Source organism: Aquarana catesbeiana, linkage group LG02 (assembly GCF_042186555.1).
Source record: "Aquarana catesbeiana isolate 2022-GZ linkage group LG02, ASM4218655v1, whole genome shotgun sequence".
In the NCBI taxonomy this organism is placed as follows: Eukaryota; Metazoa; Chordata; class Amphibia; order Anura; family Ranidae; genus Aquarana; species Aquarana catesbeiana.
The window spans coordinates 787,834,147-787,856,381 of record NC_133325.1 but is presented as its reverse complement, the minus strand read 5'-3'; positions in this window follow the sequence as shown (position 1 = coordinate 787,856,381).

Genomic DNA, 22,235 nt, shown 5'->3' with positions numbered 1-22,235 from the left:
AATAAAACATTGCAGAATAGAATACAGTAAAAAAGAGCAGAACAAGAGAGAGAGAATAGAGAGAGAGAGAACAATAAAACGACAACTATTTTTTTTTATTTTATATATATATTTTTTTTTTTTACACTTTTTTTGTAACTAACTTTTATAACGGTAACCGGTTCCAGGTTCGGGTCTCTCAAAATGCGATGGCATCTTGGGAGACCCTGTGAAAGTGTGCCTAGTCTGTGCAATGCTGTACCCTACGCTAATACTCAACTAGTGAATGGTAGCGTTCAAAACATTCACCAATGCAAAGACCAGGATTGTCAGGACAGGAGGGACAATAATACCGGGTGTCACGCCTATATCCGCGCTTGCTACAGACACAACATCTTTTTTGGGGGGCGTTGGGTAGGGGTACTCGGGAGGACATAAAGAAAATGCCTCTCATGCAGCCGACTGCATTTTGTTGGGGATGTGAATGGGGGAAGTACGGGCGCTGCAGAAGTGGTGGGTTCCCAATTAGGATTGGCGAATGCAGCAGGAAGGACACTATGGGCACGACGGGCCTGTGTTTGTCTTTTTGGTGGCAGCGGGACACTACTTGTGCTTGCCACCTCACCAGCTTGAACTGCACTTATGGGACTCGCCACGTCACCACGTGTTACTGCAGTGCTGGTTTGACTACGACCGGGGTGTACTAGGCCGCTGGCGCTTGCCAGTTCAATAAAAAGCTACCAAAAAAACTGTTAGCGATCGCAGGGATCAGGCCTGACTCTGCGAACGCTGCAGTTTAGTTTAGTGTTTTGTAAGTGACAGTGATAGATCGATACTGCACTTGGGTGGGCTGGGCTGGGCCGGGCGGAGGGGCAAAATGCAGGTGCTAGCAGGTATCTGGGCTGATCCCGCTAACACTGCGTTTTTGGGAACCCTAAACTGCTGGGGACGCTAGTATAGATCTGATCGGATCAGATATTGATCCGTTCAGATACTATACCACTAAGGGAGGCGTATGCTGCATGCGTGGGTGTTAGCGGTACTGGCGCTAATCTGACGCTGCTTGGGGCTGGTGCTTGCCAGTTCACCAAAATACTACCAAAAAAACTGTTAGCGATCGCAGGGATCAGGCCTGACTCTGCGAACGCTGCAGTTATGCATTTAGTGTTTTGTAAGTGTCAGTGATCGATCGATACTGCGCTTGGGTGGGCTGGGCTTGGCCGGGCGGAGGGGCAAAACGCAGGTGCTAGCAGGTATCTGGGCTGATCCCGCTAACACTGCGTTTTTGGGAACCCTAAATTGCTGGGGACGCTAGTATAGATCTGATCGGATCAGATATTGATCCGTTCAGATACTATACCACTAAGGGAGGCATATGCTGCATGCGTGGGTGTTAGCGGTACTGGCGCTAATCTGATGCTGCTTGGGGCTGGTGCTTGCCAGTTCACCAAAATACTACCAAAAAAACTGTTAGCGATCGCAGGGATCAGGCCTGACTCTGCGAACGCTGCAGTTATGCGTTTAGTGGTTTGTAAGTGACAGTGATCGATCGATACTGCACTTGGGTGGGCTGAGCTGGGCTGGGCGGAGGGGCAAAACGCAGGTGCTAGCAGGTATCTGGGCTGATCCCACTAACACTGTGTTTTTGGGAACCCTAAACTGCTGGGGACGCTAGTATAGATCTGATCGGATCAGATATTGATCCGATCAGATACTATACCACTAAGGGAGGCGTATGCTGCGTGCGTGGGTGTTAGCGGTACTGGCGCTAATCTGACGCTGCCTGGGGTGACGCATATCACCGCCGGGCGATCAGGGGGCTAAACCTTTATTCAGTAATAAACGGCGGGTGCCCTGATTTTGCCTGTCCGTGCCACCTTGCCGACGTAAATCGGCGTGAGGCGGTCGTCAAGTGGTTAAAGAACCAGGAGGGTATGGAAATGGGGATTGTCTGGAACAATTAGAGAAACCAAGGGAGGATGTCCATTTTTAGAGCATTCACCCTGTCTAGCCATGATAGGTGTTTCTTCGTGTAGTTTGGTAGATCTGTCTTGGTTCTAAGCAGAAAGGGAGCATAGTTCAGAGAGAACAATTGAGACCCTTCTGTGGGTATTTGGATTCCGAGGTAACGGATGGAAGTAGAACCTGTTTTAAAGGGAAACTTAATGGAGACTTGGCAGAGGGCTTCCTGGGACAAAGAGATGTTCAGGATTTCTGACTTAGTATGATTCACTTTGAAATTGCTCAGCTTCCCAAACCTCATTAATTCCCGCATTATATGTGGTAAAGATAGATGGGGTTGGGTTACAAACATTAACGGGTCATCCACAATGAGAGCCAGTTTGGAATAAGTGGGGCCTATCGATAAACCCGAGATGTTAGGGTTATTGCGCAAGGCAATTGCCAGGTGTTCCATGACAAGGACATAGAGAAGGGGAGATAGAGGACAGCCTTGTCGTGTCCCATTATGGATGGAAAATGTAGGTGACAACGAGCCATTCACCTGAATTCTAGCAGAAGGAAAGGAGTAAAGGGACATAATTCGAGCATAGCATTTTGGGGCCCAGACCTATCTGTTTCAGAGACATCTGGAGGAATTGCCAGTTGACCCGGTCAAATGCCTTTTCCGCATCGACCATCAAAAGGTATAGAGGGACATCATGGGTGTGGGCATAGTTGGCAAGAAGCAGGGTTTTTAGGGTGTTATCCCTTGCCTCGCGACCACTTACAAAACCCACCTGATCCAGATGTATGAGGCGGGGGAACAGCGGCTGCAATCTAGTGGCTAAAATTTTGGCATATATTTTCAAGTCCACTCCAATTAACGATATGGGCCTATAATTAGCGCACAAAATATGGTCCTTATCCGGTTTTGAGATAATGGTAATGTGGGCTTCAAGCGTTTGTGGAGGAAACGCAGAGCCTTCTGATAGGGAGTTGAACACCTTAGCCAAGAAGGGGGTCAGTAGAGGAGCAAATATCTTGTAGAATTTAGGGGTGAAACCGCCGGGCTTTTACCAGACGGGGTGGCCGCTATTGCCCCTAACATTGTCTATCAGTCTCAGGGGTAAGGGTGGGGCTAGAGGAGACTCCGGGCGATAAATTGTATAGTGTTTGGTAGAAATCTCGTAATGTTTGTGATAACTTGGAGGGCTCACTTAGCATTTCTCCAGAAGGGGCCCGAATCTGGGGTATAAATGTGGAAGACATGTTTGGGTGAAGGGTGCGAGCCAACGGTCTACCTCATTTATCTTGGAATCGGTAGTAATGTAATGCAAGTCTGTCCGCATAGGTAAGAGCCGAGGCCTCATACAAGTCCTTGAGTTGGGATTGAGCCATTGAGACCTCTGTAAGAGTCATCACCATTGGGGCTCGTCTGTGTTGGGTCTCAAGGTCTCAAAGCTTTTGCATTGCTGAGGTTATTGCGGCTGAGCGAACCTTCTTCAAGCGGGTCCCCATCTGAATAAAGATTCCCCGCAGGACAGCTTTAAGCACCTCCCATTGTAAGGGTAGTGAGGTAGTGTCCGATGCATGATCTATTAAGAAATTAGAAATGGTTTCTGAAACCTTGTGTGAACAGTCAGGGTTTGTGAGAAGCGAATCATTCAGCCTCCACATCCACTCCCTCACTGGGGTGGAAGGGATCATTAGTGTCAGATAAATAGGTGAGTGGTCATACCAGACCATTGAGTCTATCTCACATTCAGGTGACCAATCCAAACAGCTGTGGTCAAGAAGAAAATAGTCAATACGACTATAAGAGTGATGGACCTGTGAGAAGTGGGTATTGTTCTGTCTCTGGGACAGCTAGCTAAACCTACTTATCCCAATAACTGTAGATACCATATTTCTTTGATCTCAGTTTTATTAGAACAAGCCAGGTGAAACTACAAATAACAGAAATAGACTTCAATAAGTATAATATTGCATACAATACAGCATACATTGCAGAAACAACGATGTACAATACAAGATGTGATAGTAAAAACTTACTTTTTAAGTTCTCTAAGGGGTCATGACGATAGATTGAGAAAGACATGACTTTCTTCCTGCAATGTGTTGAAAAGAATGATGGCTGGCTCACTTCCTGTTAAGATTCTACCCAGAATTCCCTGCTTGCTGACAACTTCCTTAATTACACATACAATAAAACAATAAAACAGAACTGCAGCAATACCAAAAAGGAACGCTAGATGGAGCCTGCACACCACATATGATTGTCTTAAGTAAATTACACATTTTGCATGTAAATTTAACAACACAGGTACAAATAAGGTAAAAATAATCAGCAAGACATCTGGTGGACAGAACAGGTATAGTTGCGATTTTTTGGGAACAGAACCCGCCAAATGTCGATTAGACGGAGGTCCTAAATAGCCTGTTTGAATGCTCTTAGCTTAGTAAAGGAGATGGATGAGCAAGAGGTCGATGAGTCCTGGAGTGGATCCAGGGGGGGGGTTAAAATCCCCACCTATGATTAGTTTACCTTCTGCAAATTCCGACAAGATTCTCATGTACCACAGAGCAGGCGATATTTGATTAGTGTTTGGTAGGTAAAGGTTGGCAATACTGAATTTCGTGCCCCATAAGGAGAACTTTACAAACACATACCTTCCCTGGGGTTCCGAGAGCTGGTCTATCAGGTCAATTGGAAGCGTTTTGTGGAAGGCAATAGAAACACCTTTGGTTTTCTGAGAGGGGTTTGTACTGTGGAACTACCTGTTAAAGTACCTGTTGGAGCAGGAAGGGGTGGAGTTCATGTGGAAATGAGTTTCCTGTAACAGTAACACATTTACCTGTTGTTTATGCATTTGGTAGAGGATTTGCCATCTCTTAGATGCAATATTGAGGCAATTTACATTGTAGGAGCAAGATTTCAGTCGAGGACGAGATAGTACTGTGTGGGCCATAGTGGACTGAGAAAAAGAGAGTCAGATTATAGACAGCAGAGGGAGGAAGAGGGTTGGGGGGGAGCTTGTAAGGTGGCAAAAATATACCAGGACAAAACTAGGTAGGTGGGACACCTAAATAAGGAGCCTAACACATCTAAGGGGTCCATGAAAACGGGACATCATGTGAAAAATCACGTACGAAGGCACAGTTTGTACCAGGCCTATTGAGGGTGGGGGGGGTCAAGATGGAGAATCTGAGCCATGAGCCCAGTAGTATAACAGGCATATATATCTTAACTGAGGCACATCAGTAACAAAAAATAAGAGGAAAACCGCGCTAAAGAAATAGTTATATTCAAAACTTGTAGCTGCACGAATAGAACACCAATATCTGTGTAAAATAAATCAAAATAAAACAAAAAAACGTGCGCTCATAATCATTATGACAATGTCAAAACAATCTCGACCTGTGCAAATGGTTCAAAGCGATAAATATACAAAAATTATTTGAATCAATACAATTCAAATAAAACATAAAACAAAAAGTTATCAGTGAGTGATATATAGTGGAATATGTGCAAATGATCTTAGAACATATATCAGTACACTCCTTAAACTTTCCGCACCAGATAAGTGGTTAGAAAATCATTCCTCAAAAATCAAAAAAAGTTTTTAAGAGAAACAAAAAAAAGGGGGGGTTGTCCATAGAATGGTTAACAAAAGGAAAAGTCCCATAGATGAATAGCTGCTTCATAAGGGTATAGGGAGATATCCACGATCCATCAGATCAGACACCAAACAAATAAATGGAGATGAAGGGAACATGTAGACACAAATTAATGGAATCCAATAGCATTAAAAGGTGGACCCTTACCCTCAATGGTGGACCTCCCTTCTGGCGAGGTCTTACGAGCAAGCAGACTTAGCCCTCTGCAGGGACTGTAGGCAGATGGTCTCCGGATCCACTGATGTGCCGTGCGTCTCCGACCTGGCATAAACCAATTCGTCCACCTGAGGAGGGGTGACAAGCCCACTTAACCCAGAGGGAGGTGGGTAAAAAATAGAAGAGGGGCTCCAATGGTGAAGTATATATTAAAAATGTATTGTTAATAAAAACACCAGAGCAACACAGAGTACACTCCGTAAAAAGTAATTACAAAAATAGCCGGCATATAAAATAGCAGACACGGGACCACGGGACCCAAACGCCATGCCTTGCGCATAAGTTCTTCTTTAATAGTGTAATAATGAACCCTGCAGAGGACATCGCGTGGGGGGTCAATATGTTCTCTCCTTGGTTCCCCCACTCTGTGCATCTAGTCTAGTTCAATGGGGGATGAAGCCTCTCTTCCCAGGACTATGTTGAGGATGGCAGTGACAGAAGGCTTTAAGTCTGTACCCGCCGTGGCCTCCGGTATGCCTTGTAGCTGTATATATTATTCCTGTGGCTCCTTTTTTCTCCGTCTTCTATGCGCAATTGATGTTGTCGTATACTCTGCCCCTCATCCCACTCCCTCTGTCTCCTCACGTATCACTAATTTACTATCAGATATATCAGTCTGGATGTCACACCACTTCCTCAAACTCAATCTATCCAAAACCGAACTTATAATTTTTCCTCCCCCATATGCCCCTTCCCCTGATCTCTCTGTCAAAATCGATGGCAAAACTATAAGCCCATCCCCACATGCCAATGTTCTAGGTGTAGTCCTAGACTCTGAACTCTCCTTCAAGCAACATATCCAATCACTGTCCAAATCCTGCCGCCTCAACCTCCGCAACATCTCTGAAATACTCCCCTTTCTAACCAATGACACAACAAAGCTCTTAATTCACTCGCTGGTCATCTCTCGCCTCGACTACTGCAACTCCCTTCTCATTGGCTTACCTCTAAATAGTCTATCACCTCTTCAATCTATCATGAATGCCGCTGCCAGACTCATCCACCTTACCAATCGCTCTGTGTCTGCCACTCCTCTCTCTCAATCCCTCCACTGGCTTCCGCTGGGCCAAAGAATTAAATTCAAAATTCTAACAACTACGCAGAGGCGGCTCTAGACTTTGTGAGGCCTTAGGCAAAACTTAGACATGAGGCCCCACTCACACCCATAATGGGAAAAATTATTCAATCAATAAAAAATTAACGGTATAAATCGCCTACATTAAGAGCCTTAAATACTATGAGCTATGAATTCACAGTTTCTATAATTTTCTCTAACCAATTATCCTTTAATCAAATATCATTAAACATAGGGTATGTATATATTTTTTTTTATTACATCTACACAAATATAGATACAATTTGTGCAGCTGCTACTAGCAATGTGTTTAAGTTATAACAAAAGTCAAAAACCGTATTTCTTCATTTACATGAAGGTCAGGTTAATATAACCCAACACAGAGTTCCCCCTCACATCAGAGTCGGCAGGATTCCCCCTTACAGTGCAAGGGGAAATTTGATGTAAAGGGGAATGCTGCAGATCATGATGTAAGAGGGAATGCTGCAGACTAGTGTAAAGGGGAACTCCGATGTATGGGGGGCTCTGGTGACCAGAGATCACCTTCCACAGAGTGAATGCACTACGGTAAGGGGGGTTACTGATACCAGAGGGGACTTTTATATCAGTGCCACCACACCTTACTGTATTCACTCCCCCCTTACATCAGTGATCCCCCTCAGACTATCCTTGCAGCACTGTCCCTGACCTCCTCTCAGGTGCACCTTGCAGGGCTCAGTCAGACGGTCCTCTCTGGACTTCAGCTTGGTGGCTCTAGTTTCATCCTATATTATCCTCTCCAGAGTCTACACACATCTGACTCCTCACGTGACCCCCGTCCTGGCAGCGCTCTACTGCTCTTGACTCCTCTGTAGGCTCCCCCCCCCCAGAGACTGCAGACATGATACAAGAGATGGTCAGAGACTGTGCAGACATGATATAGGAGATGGTTAGAGACTCTGCGGATATGATACAGGAGATGGTCACAGACTGTGCAGACATGATACTAGAAATGGTTAGAGACTACAGATATGATACAGGAGATGGTCAAAGATTGTGCGACCATAATACAGGAGACAGTCAGAGACTGTGCGGACATGATACAGGAGATGGTTAAAGACTGAGCAGACATGATACAGAAGATGGTCAGAAACTGTGCGGTTATGATACAGGGGATGGTCTTAGACTGTGCAGACGGGCACCAAACACTAGAGCCATAGCCATAGATGATCCCGCCACACAGACAGGGTGCAGACCTGAATAAAGAGCTTGTGAGCTGGTCTGGAGAGAGCTCTGGTGACTGCTGGGCTGGGCTGAACACATCAGTGCAGTATGATGAACTTTCTAAACCTGCTCCACCCACCTCTACTGCTGCTCAGACTGTGCAAGCCTCGATCCAGCCAGGCCAACCCAGGAGGATCGTCCTTCTCCTGTATGTATACTGGTATGGCTGCAGCTACCGAGAGGAGGCCCGCAGTGTGCACAGACACAACCTCTGCTCAGGCCATTTCTACCGCACATAATGAGCATAGTGCAGCTCGCAATCCGACGCCCCTCCTTCCAGCTCTGGTGCCAGCATTCTGAAAAGGCCAGGAGGGTAGTGATCATGAGCTGTTCTCTGTGTGAGGGGGATATTACAGCTGGCCCAGGCTGGAACCTGCATGGCTTTACTTACCCTGCCAGCCTGGGGACACCGATCAGGGACATTCCCTCTCACACACTTTAGGCAAAGTTTGCCTAATTGGAGAGCTGCCTCTGATCACAACAGGTGTGTAGATTACAGTCAGGTGAACTATTTAGATGTGACCCCTGTGAGATTGTGAGACGAGCTGTGGATGGCTTTGCATGTTGTTGTTAGTATTTAGATTTTTTTGGTTAGGCCAGCAGAAGCCAGTGGGAAGATTGGAAAAGGGGGTAAGGGTGCACACTGAAAGAGTCCTAAATTGAAACCCCAGGAATTATCTTTATTGCCAACTTCCCTTGGTCCAGCTTGGCATAATGTAATTATCTATATTGCATATTTTACGGGCTGCTGGAGACGATGAAAGCCTACATACAGTTATACCCACAATATATCAGGTCTTGCTCAAGCAGCTTCCCCTCTGCACAATGAACACTTACGGTTGCTCAGCACTGCTGCCATTCAGAGAACACTTTGTATTTTGTGAATACAAGGCATCATTCACCCCTCCTCTCCACCTTGTCAAATCATAGAAAACTTCTTGTATTCATTATAAAAACACATTCTACAAGTCAGAGAAGAGATGGCAGCACCCATATTTCTATTTATCCTGACAGATTTATTTTTAAGGGGAAAGCTTGAAGTTTGCATTCTTTTAAATACTATAAGATTTACAAAACAAGACTGTAAAAGCATAAAGGGAGTCTGATCTGATAATCAAATACCTACCTTAACAAAAGTGCTGAAATCCAAACATCTTTTAGGTCTAGGCTTTACACATTAAGGTACTCCCTACCTGGAGTTGTCACCTTCTATTTCTCATTGCACACACTGTGTTTTGCGTTTTGCATGAATTTTAAAAGAATTCAGCACATCAAGCCATGCTTTAAAATGCAAATGTTCAATGCCAGCCTTACAGATCAACACACCCTGAGCCTGTCATGCTAATATATCTTGTAGTATGGAGTCTTGAGTAACAAGCTATGTACTATACCTGCTCCTTGGTCCCCTAGCCTACTAAAGGCAGCATGAGAAGCTGGCGACGAGTGATGTTGTCTTTGAGCTCCCTGCAGGCTGCAGTGCAATCTGGGAGTTGTAGTCTCTGCAGAGCACAGGCATCAGAGGGACAAGTCTGTTGTTTGTGCTGTGAAAAACTACAACTCCCGCCATGCACTGGGGCCGCCGACTTTGGGGGAAAGGCTAGGAGGGCGGCGCCACGGCAGTGGCGCCTGCTATTGGATGCAGCCGACTGAGCCGAGAGCCACCCGTGGAGGCTCATGAGCTCACACAGGCGGCGCTGGCATCAGTCGTGCAGCGCTCGCTCACCACAACGGCTTGCATGTACACACGATCATGGCTCACGGGGGATATTTCCTTCCACTCCCGAGTCCCCACACTTATGTCCTGTCAGGCAAATTAGACGGCCGCGGCCCGCAAGGCCCTTTTAGGGGGCGAGGCCTAAGGCAATCGCCTAATTTGCCTAATTAAAGAGCCGCCTCTGCAACTATGTACAAAGCCATCCACAATTTTGCCCCCAGCTACATCACTAGCTTAGTCTCTAAATACCAACCTACTCGTTCTCTTTGCTCCTCTCAAGACCTACTGCTTTCTAGCTCCCTCGTCACCTCCTCCCATGCTCGCCTCCAGGACTTTTCCAAAGCCTCTCCAATCCTATGGAATGCTCTACCCCAATCTGTCCTCTTATCTCCTACTCTATTAGCTTTTGGACTATTCCTGAAAACCCTTCTCTTCAGAGAAGCCTCCCCTACCCACACTTAACAACTGTATTTTCATTTTTTCCATCAGCTCATCCCCCACAGTTATTACCTTTTGTTTCCACTTGACCCTCCCTTCTAGATTGTAAGCTCTAACGAGCAGGGCCCTCTGATGCCTCCTGTATTGATTTGTATTGTAAGTGTACTGTCTGCCCTCATGTTGTAAAGCGCTGCGCAAACTGTTGGCGCTATATAAATCCTGTATAATAATAATAATATACGGTGCAAGTGCTCCCTGGAGGCCCGCACGAGGGATGTGATGCGGGCTGCATGGTCAGATTGAATGTCAGTTAGGGCAGACACTGCAGTCTTATTAGCTGAGACCTGCTGTTGGAGGGCCTGGAGGTCTTTGTGGAGTGAGGTCTCCATTTTGATCGCCCAGGACTCAAACTCCACTCGGAAGGCCGCCAGAAGGGTCGAGGCCTCAGATCTAGGCGATCCTCCTGAGGCTTGAGGGGCCATAACCCCAGGGCCCGTGTCCGGAAGCGGGGCAGCAGAGGTCCCAAACCTGGATGCCACAGGTGGTAGGTCTGAGTGCAGGACCGGGGAGCCATCCGATTCCTCGCTGCTATCTGTCGCCGGCTGAGCGGGGGGAGGAGGCTTGCCCTTCCCCGGGTTTTGAGCGTGCGCCATCTTGCCTTTGGGATTAGACTGAGATGTAGGTATCATTGGATCGTACCCTGTTGCAGATCCGTGGACGCAGTAGATCGAGAATCGTGTGCGGACATGCTTTTCAAAGATATGCGATGACTGAAGGATAGCCGGTCTGCAGCTCATTTCTTTAGCCATACATGGTCGGTCATGCTCCTCACAAAAAGCACACATTTTGTCTAACCACATCCATTAAGCCCCTCTCACTGCTAGGAGCTTGACCACGCCTACAATTTAGTACAACATAGCGTACCGCGGGTCTTTTCACTCCTCCAGTGTCCCTCATTCTGAAGTTCAAAAGTTGGGAGGTATGCCAGAACCCAGCAGATTGTGAAACGATGCCAGGTCCAAAGGCTTGCACATGCACAGGATATGTAATGCTGGGAGAGCAACTGTGGGACAAGAACATTGTGAGAGCGGAGTTCCTCTTTAAGGGTACTCCTTCTTAAAATTCACTCGTTGCAAGTCCTGTAAAACCAGTTCCTTAAATACAGTAATACTGGGAGCTGGTTTACCAGGAGGGTTGAACAGGGATGCATTTCTTAGTCCTGTTCCCCTTACTTGGGGTCCATCTTTTGAAGTATAATTTCTCATAATGGGGTTAGAGAGAAAATACCGTTTTATATTTAGTTTTCTGGTGTATTTTTGTATGTCCAAAAACATCTGGAATTTATTTAATGGCTTCTTGGGGGCATATTTTAAACCTTGATTTAATGTTAATTTCTCAGATCTAGTTAATTCTTCCCCACTGAGATTGAAGACACCCTCACATTTTATCTCCTCATTTTTTGGGGGGTAGTTGTGCTTCTCTCCTCGGCATCCTCTCTTAGTCTTCCTTTTCTGTTTTGGCCCCTTCCTAAAAAATTGTCCGTCTTAATTCGCAGGGGAGCCGCCCCTGGGGGAATATCTTGAATACGTGTCTGTGTATTCCCCAATGGTCTGTGTTCAGTATTGAAATATTGTCCTGTCTCTTCTGTGTTTACCCCATATCCCTGTAATGGGCCATATTGGTTCCTAATGGGTATGTCATACCCCCAAGGGGCTTGTGGGGAATATGGGGGTCATCTCTATATGGGTCCCTGGGGGGATTCTGCTGTGATCGGTCATCATAGTATCCCCAATGATCCATATCTGATTGTCTAGCACGGGGATGTGTGTATGGGCAAGAATAGTGTGGGTTAGTTGAGGGTAGATGTCTATTGCCCCTCCTACCTGAATTGTGACCTCTCGCCGGATTTTTAGTATACTGGTGGGTATATGGTGGATAGAAATTGTGTGATCTATTATTGGAAGGTCTATTAGTGTTATAGTTTCCACTCTTGGTAGGGTTAGAAGTTGCATTACCCCCCATTGGGCCTGGTCCTGGGTCTCTGGGGCGGGGGGTAGGTGGGCCTGGCAAGGATCTTAATGAGTCTATTGAGGAGGGTGCTGGTTCACTGACGGCCATTGTCTCCTCACTGGAATTGCACACATCAGATGCATTAACAAAGCTGTCACAACAGCTCTCCTACCATTTAAATACATTATGGGATTTATAATACTCCACATCCCTGAGGTATTTCTTTTGTTTTTTAATTTTCTGCTTTTCCTCTTCTTCTATCATAATTTCTTTCAGCTCTTTCATATAAATTTGGTATAATCCCTCTTTATTCAAGGGGGTTAATTTCTCTTTGGTGGTACCTATTTCCTGTTGTAATTTAGCTACTTTAGCTCTCTGTCTTGCGACCAAAAATTCAAGAAAAGCTATACCAGCATCATTAAAGTATAAAAACCATTCTTGAAGCTCGGTGTCACCTTTGTCTGGGTACACATGCCATCTGAGGCTCCTCGGGATCATTTTCTCCTTGAGATATCTCTCAAGGAAAACAATATCCCAAGTGGCATGTAACTCTGATATTAGCACATTTTTAAGTCGCATAAAAATGCCCCGTATCCCTTCCGTGGGTGAATTGGTTTGATCAAACACCTCTTCAGGGTTAATTTTCCTATTACAAAAGTCAAACACATCCATATTGCTACAATGTGACCACCTAAGAGTGTGTCAAAAAAATAAAATAAGATAAGATAAAATAAAGTGAATCTTTCTACAAACAGATACAATTATTTAAATAAACGAATTAAGCTGTGTCGGATGGGGGAAGCAGCGAGAAAGATATATTCAAAACTATGGGACAATATATGGTAAACGTTCCACGCTACCCCCAACTGTGATAAACCAATGTGAAATTCAAATTAGTGAAATTCTATTTTAAAAGTGCATAAAAAACACACAAAATCGCAAATATATGAAACATAAATAATCCTGAGTGCTGCAACTAAAAAACCTTGAACATGAGGTTTTGTACGGTATAAAGAAAAAAGTTCAGTGCGCTACTCAAATAATAATGTGAATATAAAGAAATGAAAAAAATGTTTTCTTTATTTTAACCTTTGATGGATTTGACAGAACCAATTTCAGTGGATGAGGTAGTTCATGCTATAGTGAAGCTGGCTACCAAAAAATCGCCTGGGCCAGATGGGCTGACAGCTGAATTCTACAAGTGTTTTAAGTCCATTCTGGCTCCCTTTTTAGAAGAGGTTTATATTAGCTGTCTAGAAGAGGGTTCGCTCCCTCCCTCCATGAGGCAATCCGCTGTGATTCTTCTGTCAAACGGTAAAGACCCCTCAATGATTGAGAACTGGCGCCCCATCTGTCTTCTCAATGTTGATAGAAAGATCCTGGCAAAGATTATTTTTTGGCGCTTGTCGTCAGTAGCAGGCGATTTGTTGTCCAGTCATCAGCACTGCTCGGTCCAAGGTAGAAGTACTTTTTCAGCGGTTTTAGCTGTCCGGGAGGCTTTGGAACGATGCAGGGTTGCCGGATGGAGAAAGTACTTGCTGGCAGATCAGGCAAAGGCTTTTGATAGAGTCAATCACGAGTACCTGTATTTGCTACTTGGTAGATACGGCCTGCAGGGGAGGTTTATAGATTGGCTGAAGACATTATATAGAGAGGCTGAGAGCTTCCCACTGGTTAATGGTTGGTGTCGCGGACACTGGCTGCAAGGACCTTTTTCTGTCCACATTCACCCTGTTATTTGGTATTTCTATATTAATCTTTTATTTTTTTTGAACTTGCCCAATACATGATTCTTGAAAGAGCTGATCACATTAACCTGCAGAGACGAACTGTCTGGTCACCAGGTCTGCCTTAAGTGTTGTGTTAATTAACATGTTAATTATATTATTGTCTTTTAAGTTTTTGCTAGAGGGGAGGGGGGAGTGTCCATGAGTCAGCCCTACCTCGTTATCTAACCCCTTGTGTTAAATGTGTATAAAAAGGCTGTGTTCTGTCCAATAAAGCAGTCAAGATTCTACAAGCTATTATCGACTAGACTTGTATTTACTGCAGCTATAATATTATATCTGTCTGATGGTCATACTGGAGTAAGCGGTGTTATTGACGGAGGCACTCAGTGGAGTGTGGGATAGGATCCGTCACAATTGGTGGCAGCAGTGGGATGCTCCTCTTGCCTAGGCACACCCAAATCACCACCGGGACCCCCTGCTCCTAACAGCAGATGGAACATCACTACGCCAGACTCAAGCGCAGCACCTTGAAGGATCTCTTGGAAGCCCGTGGAAAAGTCTCCAGCAACAAATCCAAAGCGACTCTCATCACCGAACTAATGGAGATTGACCAGGCCAGTAACCCACCAGCAGATACCTCAGAGGCGGCAAAGTTCCAGCGTGACGTCCAGTGGCGACTGGCCTTGTATGGTACTCACCCCCCGCAGGAGGTTATCAGTCAAGTGTTAACAGAGGTGTCCCAGCTGCGAATGGCTGAACTCCAGCGGGACCAAGGAGCGTCAGTTATGTTCAACCGGGAAGCTCCAGCGGCTCGCAAAAAGCTACCCTATGCCGCCTTCCGCATGTTTCAAGATGGTGAAGATGAGATGGATGTTTACCTGCAAATGTTTGAGCGTCAATGCGGTCTCCAAGGTGTCAATAAAGCAGATTGGGTCACGCTCCTGGTCAGCCGTCTCACAGGAAGGGCTGCAGAGGCGTACAATAATGTCCCTGATGAGATCAGCCAGGACTATGACCGGGTAAAAGAAAGACTATTGGCTCGCTTCGGCATTACTCCAGAGGCACACCGTTTGAGGTTTCGCAACCTCCGCCGAAAGGAGAGAGAGCCTTACACAGAATGGGCTCATCAAATGACCCGAGCAGCGGAGAGTTGGATGACCGGGCGCCAAGCTGTTACCATGGCAGATGCGCTCCAGCTAATCCTCCTGGAACAATTCTATGATCATACCCCACATGAAGTTAGAGACTGGGTAAAGGATCGGCGGCCAGTCACAGTAGATGAAGCTGCCACCCTAGCTGACCAATACGTGGATTCAAGGCGGACTGTACAACCAGAGCCTAAGACCCCAGCTCGGCCTGTCCCCAACATTCCACGGAGCGTTGCCCCTCCACACCAGCCGTCAATCCCCGGCCCCACTCAGCTACCATCTTCACGAGGAAAAGGGGACCTCTGCTACAGATGCAACCAATCAGGGCATGTTAGGAGGTATTGTCCGCAGAATGTTTCCCAGGACGCGCGGAACAACAGGCCCCTTGGACCTGCCCGGGCTGCTGCACACTGTCTGGAGAGAGATGATGTGACTTACCCAAGCGAGGAGAATATTGGAATTCTACATGAGGCAGACCCTGTGCAAGCTGCCACTACAGATAATCGTTTGCACCATCGACAAGCCGTGTGGATTAATGGTCGGGCTGCCCAGGGACTGCGGGACACGGGAGCTACTATTACCCTGATACAGTCCCGAATGATAAACCCGGCAGAGCAGACGGGACGGTCTGTGGCTGTGCGGGTGGCCGGGGGAAATGTTATGCGGGTCCCCACTGCCAGGGTTCACCTTGATTGGGGTTCGGGGGCCAAAGAAGTGGAAGTGGGAATAATGCAGAACTTACCTGCAGAGGTTTTGTTGGGCAACGATTTGGGACGTTTAAATTCAGCCTTCTCCCTGGATGTATCCCCGGAAGCCTATCCTGTTACCACCCGCCAGCAAGCCCGGATGGAGGTGCGCTCCCTCGAGGACGGGACCCAGGTAAGACCTGTCACCCCTGACCTAGACTGTACTACCCCAACTAACCCTATCCTGACTTGGGCTTCTCCCCAAGAATTTGCTCAGGCAACTCTTAGCGACCCTTCCTTAGCTAGCTATAGGGAAAGAGCAGGATTGGACCCTGGGGGGTTGGAGAGGGAGCGAATAGAGTGGGTCCAGGGATTACTCTATCGGGTTACTGAGGGAAAGACAGCCTCCCATCCACCCAAGCGGCAGCTGGTTGTGCCGCAGAAATATCGTCATGACCTGCTGCGCATTGGGCATGACATACCCTTAGCCGGACACCTGGGGATGTCCCGGACCCTCCACCGTCTGACTCAGTCGTTTTTTTGGCCGGGGATTACAGGGGATGTCCGACAGTATTGCCGGACCTGTGACACATGCCAGCGGGTGGGTAAGCATGGGGGCCCGCTGAAAGCTCCCCTACACCCTTTACCGATCATTGATGAACCCTTTAGCCGTGTTGCCGTAGACCTGGTTGGACCATTGCCCAGACCTAGTCCTTCTGGGAAGAGATATATCCTTACTGTGGTGGATTATGCCACCCGGTACCCGGAGGCCATTCCCCTGGCAAATATCCATGCAGAAACTGTGGCTGATGCTTTGCTCCGGATCTTTGCCAGGGTGGGTTTCCCTCGGGAAATCATCTCTGACCAGGGGACCCAGTTCACTGCTGAGCTCACTCAGCAGTTATGGAGGCTGTGTGGGATAAAGCCCCTACAGAGCTCTCCCTATCACCCCCAGACCAACGGACTGTGTGAGAGGTTCAATGGAACACTGAAACAGCTGCTTAGGACATTTGCAACCTCTCACAGGGATTGGGAGAGATATCTGCCACACCTTCTCTTCGCTTATCGGGAGGTGCCGCAGGAATCTACCGGGTTCTCCCCATTTGAGTTACTGTATGGGAGGCGGGTGAGGGGGCCCCTAGATCTAGTCAGAGCCCACTGGGAAGGGGGAATTGATCCCCAAGGGTCCTCTATCGTAGCATACGTTCTTGAGTTTAGGGACAGACTGAAGGAGCTCACGGACACTGTCCAGGAGAACCTTCGGGCTGCCCAAAGGCGGCAGAAACGATGGTACGATCGTACTGCTCGGAACCGCACTCTGGAGGTTGGGCAAAAGGTTCTTGCCCTCAGACCAACCAAGCAGGACAAGTTACAGGCCACTTGGCAGGGACCTTACCGGGTTGTGGCAAAGCTCTGTGACACAACCTACCTAGTGGCTAAATGTTCGGATGAAAGAGTCCGACGGACCTTTCATGTGAACATGTTGAAAGCATACTGGGAAAGATCAGGAGAGGTAGCCGCTATATGTGCTCCAGCTGTGGAAGATTCTGAGAATCTTCCCCTGCTGGTGCTCCCGGAGCTAAATAGAATTACTGCAGGGATAGAGATGATAAAGCTTGACGACCAGCTAGGGCCGACGCAGAGAGAACAAGCTAGACAGGTCCTTAGTCAGAGAAGGGAAATGTTCTCCACAGTCCCTGGGTACACTACTATGGCAGTGCACCGTGTGGAGACCCCGGGACAACTGCCACTAAGACAGGCAGCTTACCGGATACCTGACGCAGTGAGAGAGGGGATGCGTCATGAGATTAAGGAGATGCTTGAATTGGGAGTCATTGAGCCATCCAGCAGCCCCTGGGCTTCCCCGGTGGTCCTTGTACCAAAGCGGGATGGCACAACTCGCTTCTGTGTAGACTACCGCAGATTAAATGAGTGCACCACCACTGATGCTTACCCTATGCCCTGGGTCGATGATCTGTTAGATCGCATTGCTCGGGGAAAATTCCTGACAACCCTTGACCTATGCAAAGGATACTGGCAAATTCCTCTGGATGCGGAATCTATTCCGAAATCGGCGTTCATTACCCCATTTGGCTTATACCAGTCTAAAGTAATGCCATTTGGGATGAAGAATGCACCGGCGACTTTCCAGAGGATGGTAGACCAACTCCTGGATGGCCTCCAGGACTATGCTTGTGCATATCTGGACGACATTGCGATCTACAGTGATACCTGGGAGGACCATCTGGTTCATCTGGGTGTCGTGCTAGACCGCATCAAGGCTGCAGGACTAACCCTTAAGCCAGAGAAATGCAGCATAGGGATGTCCGAGGTACAGTACCTTGGACATCGAGTAGGCAGTGGACAACAACGACCTGAGCCTGCTAAGATTGAGGCCGTTGCCAAGTGGCCAACCCCCCGTACTAAAACCCAGGTCCTGGCGTTCCTCGGCACAGCTGGGTACTATAGGAAATTTGTCCCGCAATATAGTTCCATCGCTAAGCCCCTGACAGACCTGACTAAGAAGCACCTTCCCCGACAGGTACTGTGGTCCCCTGAGTGTGAAGCTGCCTTCCAACAATTAAAGAATGCACTAACTTCAGCTCCTGTTCTAGCTGCCCCTGACCCAACCAAACGTTTTTGTGTCCACACAGATGCCTCTACATTCGGTCTGGGGGCAGTACTGAGCCAAGTAGGACCTGATGGCGGTGAGCACCCAGTGGCCTACATCAGTCGGAAGCTGCTACCCAGGGAAGTCGGTTATGCAGCCGTGGAGAAGGAGTGTTTGGCGCTGGTGTGGGCTCTCAAGAAATTCCAACCTTATCTCTACGGACGATCTTTTACGGTGCTCACCGACCACAATCCATTAATCTGGCTTAATCGGGTCTCCGGGGATAATGGACGTTTGTTACGATGGAGCTTGGCACTGCAGCCCTACAATTTTACCATACAGTATCGGCCAGGAAAGCAGAATGGGAATGCTGATGGACTTTCCCGGCAAACGGAACTATAAAACTCTCCCGGACAGCCCCAAGCTGACCCGTGGTGGATCTAGTTGGGTCTGCCGGACTATGGGACAGGGGGGGGCACTGTCGCGGACACTGGCTGCAAGGACCTTTTTCTGTCCACATTCACCCTGTTATTTGGTATTTCTATATTAATCTTTTATTTTTTTTTTAACTTGCCCAATACATGATTCTTGAAAGAGCTGATCACATTAACCTGCAGAGACGAACTGTCTGGTCACCAGGTCTGCCTTAAGTGTTGTGTTAATTAACATGTTAATTATATTATTGTCTTTTAAGTTTTTGCTAGAGGGGAGGGGGGAGTGTCCATGAGTCAGCCCTACCTCGTTATCTAACCCCTTGTTTTAAATGTGTATAAAAAGGCTGTGTTCTGTCCAATAAAGCAGTCAAGATTCTACAAGCTGTTATCGACTAGACTTGTATTTACTGCAGCTATAATATTATATCTGTCTGATGGTCATACTGGAGTAAGCGGTGTTATTGACGGAGGCACTCAGTGGAGTGTGGGATAGGATCGGTCACAGTTGGGTTGGACGGCCTTTTGAGTTTGGCTCTGGTGTGCACCAGGGATGTCCTCTGAGCCCCCTGTTATATGTATTCGCAATCGACCCCTTCATAAGAAGGCTAGAGAGTGGATCTTTATGCGGGGTGCCTTTGGGCATTGCTGGTGTGCCGCCTTTGAAGGTCGTGGCCTATGCCGATGATGTGTCTGTTATTGTCTCTGGGACAGAGAAGGCGCAGGAGGCGGTCTCTATGATAGAGCAGTACACGGAGGCTTCTGGTTCTAAAGTCAACCATGAAAAGAGTGAAGTTTTCTGGATGGGTGAGGAGAGTGAAAGCTTCGAACTTCCAGGTGCCTTCCCAGAGCCCCAGCAGGAAATTAAAGTGTTGGGCTTCATATTTGGTCCTGGTGACTATGGTCATCGAAATTGGGAAAGCAGGTTGGTGTGTGCCAATGCCAAAGTAGCAAGCTGGAAGAAATGGAAGCTTTCCTTGAGGGAGAGGGTTGACTTGATCAAAACGTACCTGGTCCCAATCTTTTTATATGTCAGCTTCGTCTGTATCTTGCCAGCATCTCTCTATGAAAGGATGTACAGCTGTTTTTTCCAACTGTTATGGGGAAATAGGCTGAACCTGATCAAACGCAATGTAACTTTCCTGTCTAGGCGGGAGGGTGGCCTAGGAATGGTCAACCCAATAGTTTTTTTTTCTCTGCTCTTTTTAAAGTACAATCTTGGTAACATGCTAGCAGAGAACCCGCTGGGATGGGCATTTTTCAATCTTGTTTTAGGCCTTTTCTGCGATGCTGGGAAGATGGTGGGCCAGTGAAAAGTCTGAGTCCGACATGGCAAGCTCCCGGCTTATTATGCCCCGTGTCTGAAAATACTTTGGCAGTGGCAGGTGACAGTGGAGGATATCAAGTCCCTCCCCAGGAAGCTTCTGAAGAAGAGGATTTTGAGCTCTGCTTTCAGTGTGTCACTGGCCTTAAGGGATTGCCCAGGCTCTGTAATGAGGGAGGGGTTGCGTTTAATCAAATTAGAAAAAATCCCCTTGAAGTTTAGGGATCAAGCCTGGCTTGCTTTCCATGGAAGGCTCTATGTCAGAGGGACATAGGGACAGAGGTCCCGACTCGCTGGGATTTTGATTTGGATACACTGTTTTTTGTTAGTATAGTTTTCCGTTACTTCACATGGAATGCATGGTGCCAGATTACCCTGCGGAAGAAAGTCCTCTCTGTTGAGGTGGTGGTGCATGATATTCTGGGTGAGGTTGGGACAATTCAGGGTCTTGAGAAGGGCAGGGATCCTCGGGCGGTCTGGAAAAGGGCGCGGAGGAATATCAGACCTGCCTTTGGTGAACGACCCATCTCTGGGTGAGGAGCTCTTTTATTTTTCTGTTTATTTCACTCCCTTAGCTTTTGTTGGTTAGTATCTTTTTTTGAAGAAGGGCTGCATGCATAATGGGTGCGGGTTTGTTTCTTGACCTCACAGTTTTGATGTCTGGTGTAGTGGTGTGAGTTGTAGTAAGATTATCCCCAATAATGACATGTTCATGATGAGTTTTGTTTTTGCTGTAAAGTCATTTTTTGTTTGAGAGTAGATTTGCTATATTTATTTCCATTTATGTAAATATGTATATATTTACATATATTATATATATAGATATATATATCTATATATATATAGTGATTTTATGCTTATTGATTGCAAGACTTTTATTAAAGAAAAATTGGGAAGAATGTTCCTTACATTGTTGATCAGTGAGAAGAATGTTCCTTACATTGGTGATCAGTGAGAAGAATGTTCCTTACATTGGTGATCAGTGAGAAGAATGTTCCTTACATTGGTGATCAGTGAGAAGAATGTTCCTTACATTGGTGATCAGTGAGAAGAATGTTCCTTACATTGGTGATCAGTGGGAAGAATGTTCCTTACATTGGTTATCAGTGAGAAGAATGTTCCTTACATTGGTGATCAGTGAGAAGAATGTTCCTTACATTGGTTATCAGTGAGAAGAATGTTCCTTACATTGGTGATCAGTGAGAAGAATGTTCCTTACATTGGTGATCAGTGAGAAGAATGTCCCTTACATTGGTGATCAGTGAGAAGAATGTTCCTTACATTGGTGATCAGTGAGAAGAATGTTCCTTACATTGGTGATCAGTGGGAAGAATGTTCCTTACATTGGTGGTCAGTGGGTAGAATGTTCCTTACATTGGTTATCAGTGAGAAGAATGTTCCTTACATTGGTGATCAGTGAGAAGAATGTTCCTTACATTGGTGATCAGTGAGAAGAATGTTCCTTCCATTGGTGGTCAGTGGGAAGAATGTTCCTTACATTGGTGATCAGTGAGAAGAATGTTCCTTACATTGGTTATCAGTGAGAAGAATGTTCCTTACATTGGTGATCAGTGAGAAGAATGTTCCTTACATTGGTGATCAGTGAGAAGAATGTCCCTTACATTGGTGATCAGTGAGAAGAATGTTCCTTACATTGGTGATCAGTGAGAAGAATGTTCCTTACATTGGTGATCAGTGAGAAGAATGTTCCTTACATTGGTGATCAGTGAGAAGAATGTTCCTTCCATTGGTGGTCAGTGGAAAGAATGTTCCTTACATTGGTGATCAGTGAGAAGAATGCTCCTTACATTGGTGATCAGTGAGAAGAATGTTCCTTCCATTGGTGGTCAGTGGGAAGAATGTTCCTTACATTGGTGATCAGTGAGAAGAATGTTCCTTACATTGGTGATCAGTGAGAAGAATGTTCCTTACATTGGTGATCAGTGAGAAGAATGTCCCTTACATTGGTGATCAGTGAGAAGAATGTTCCT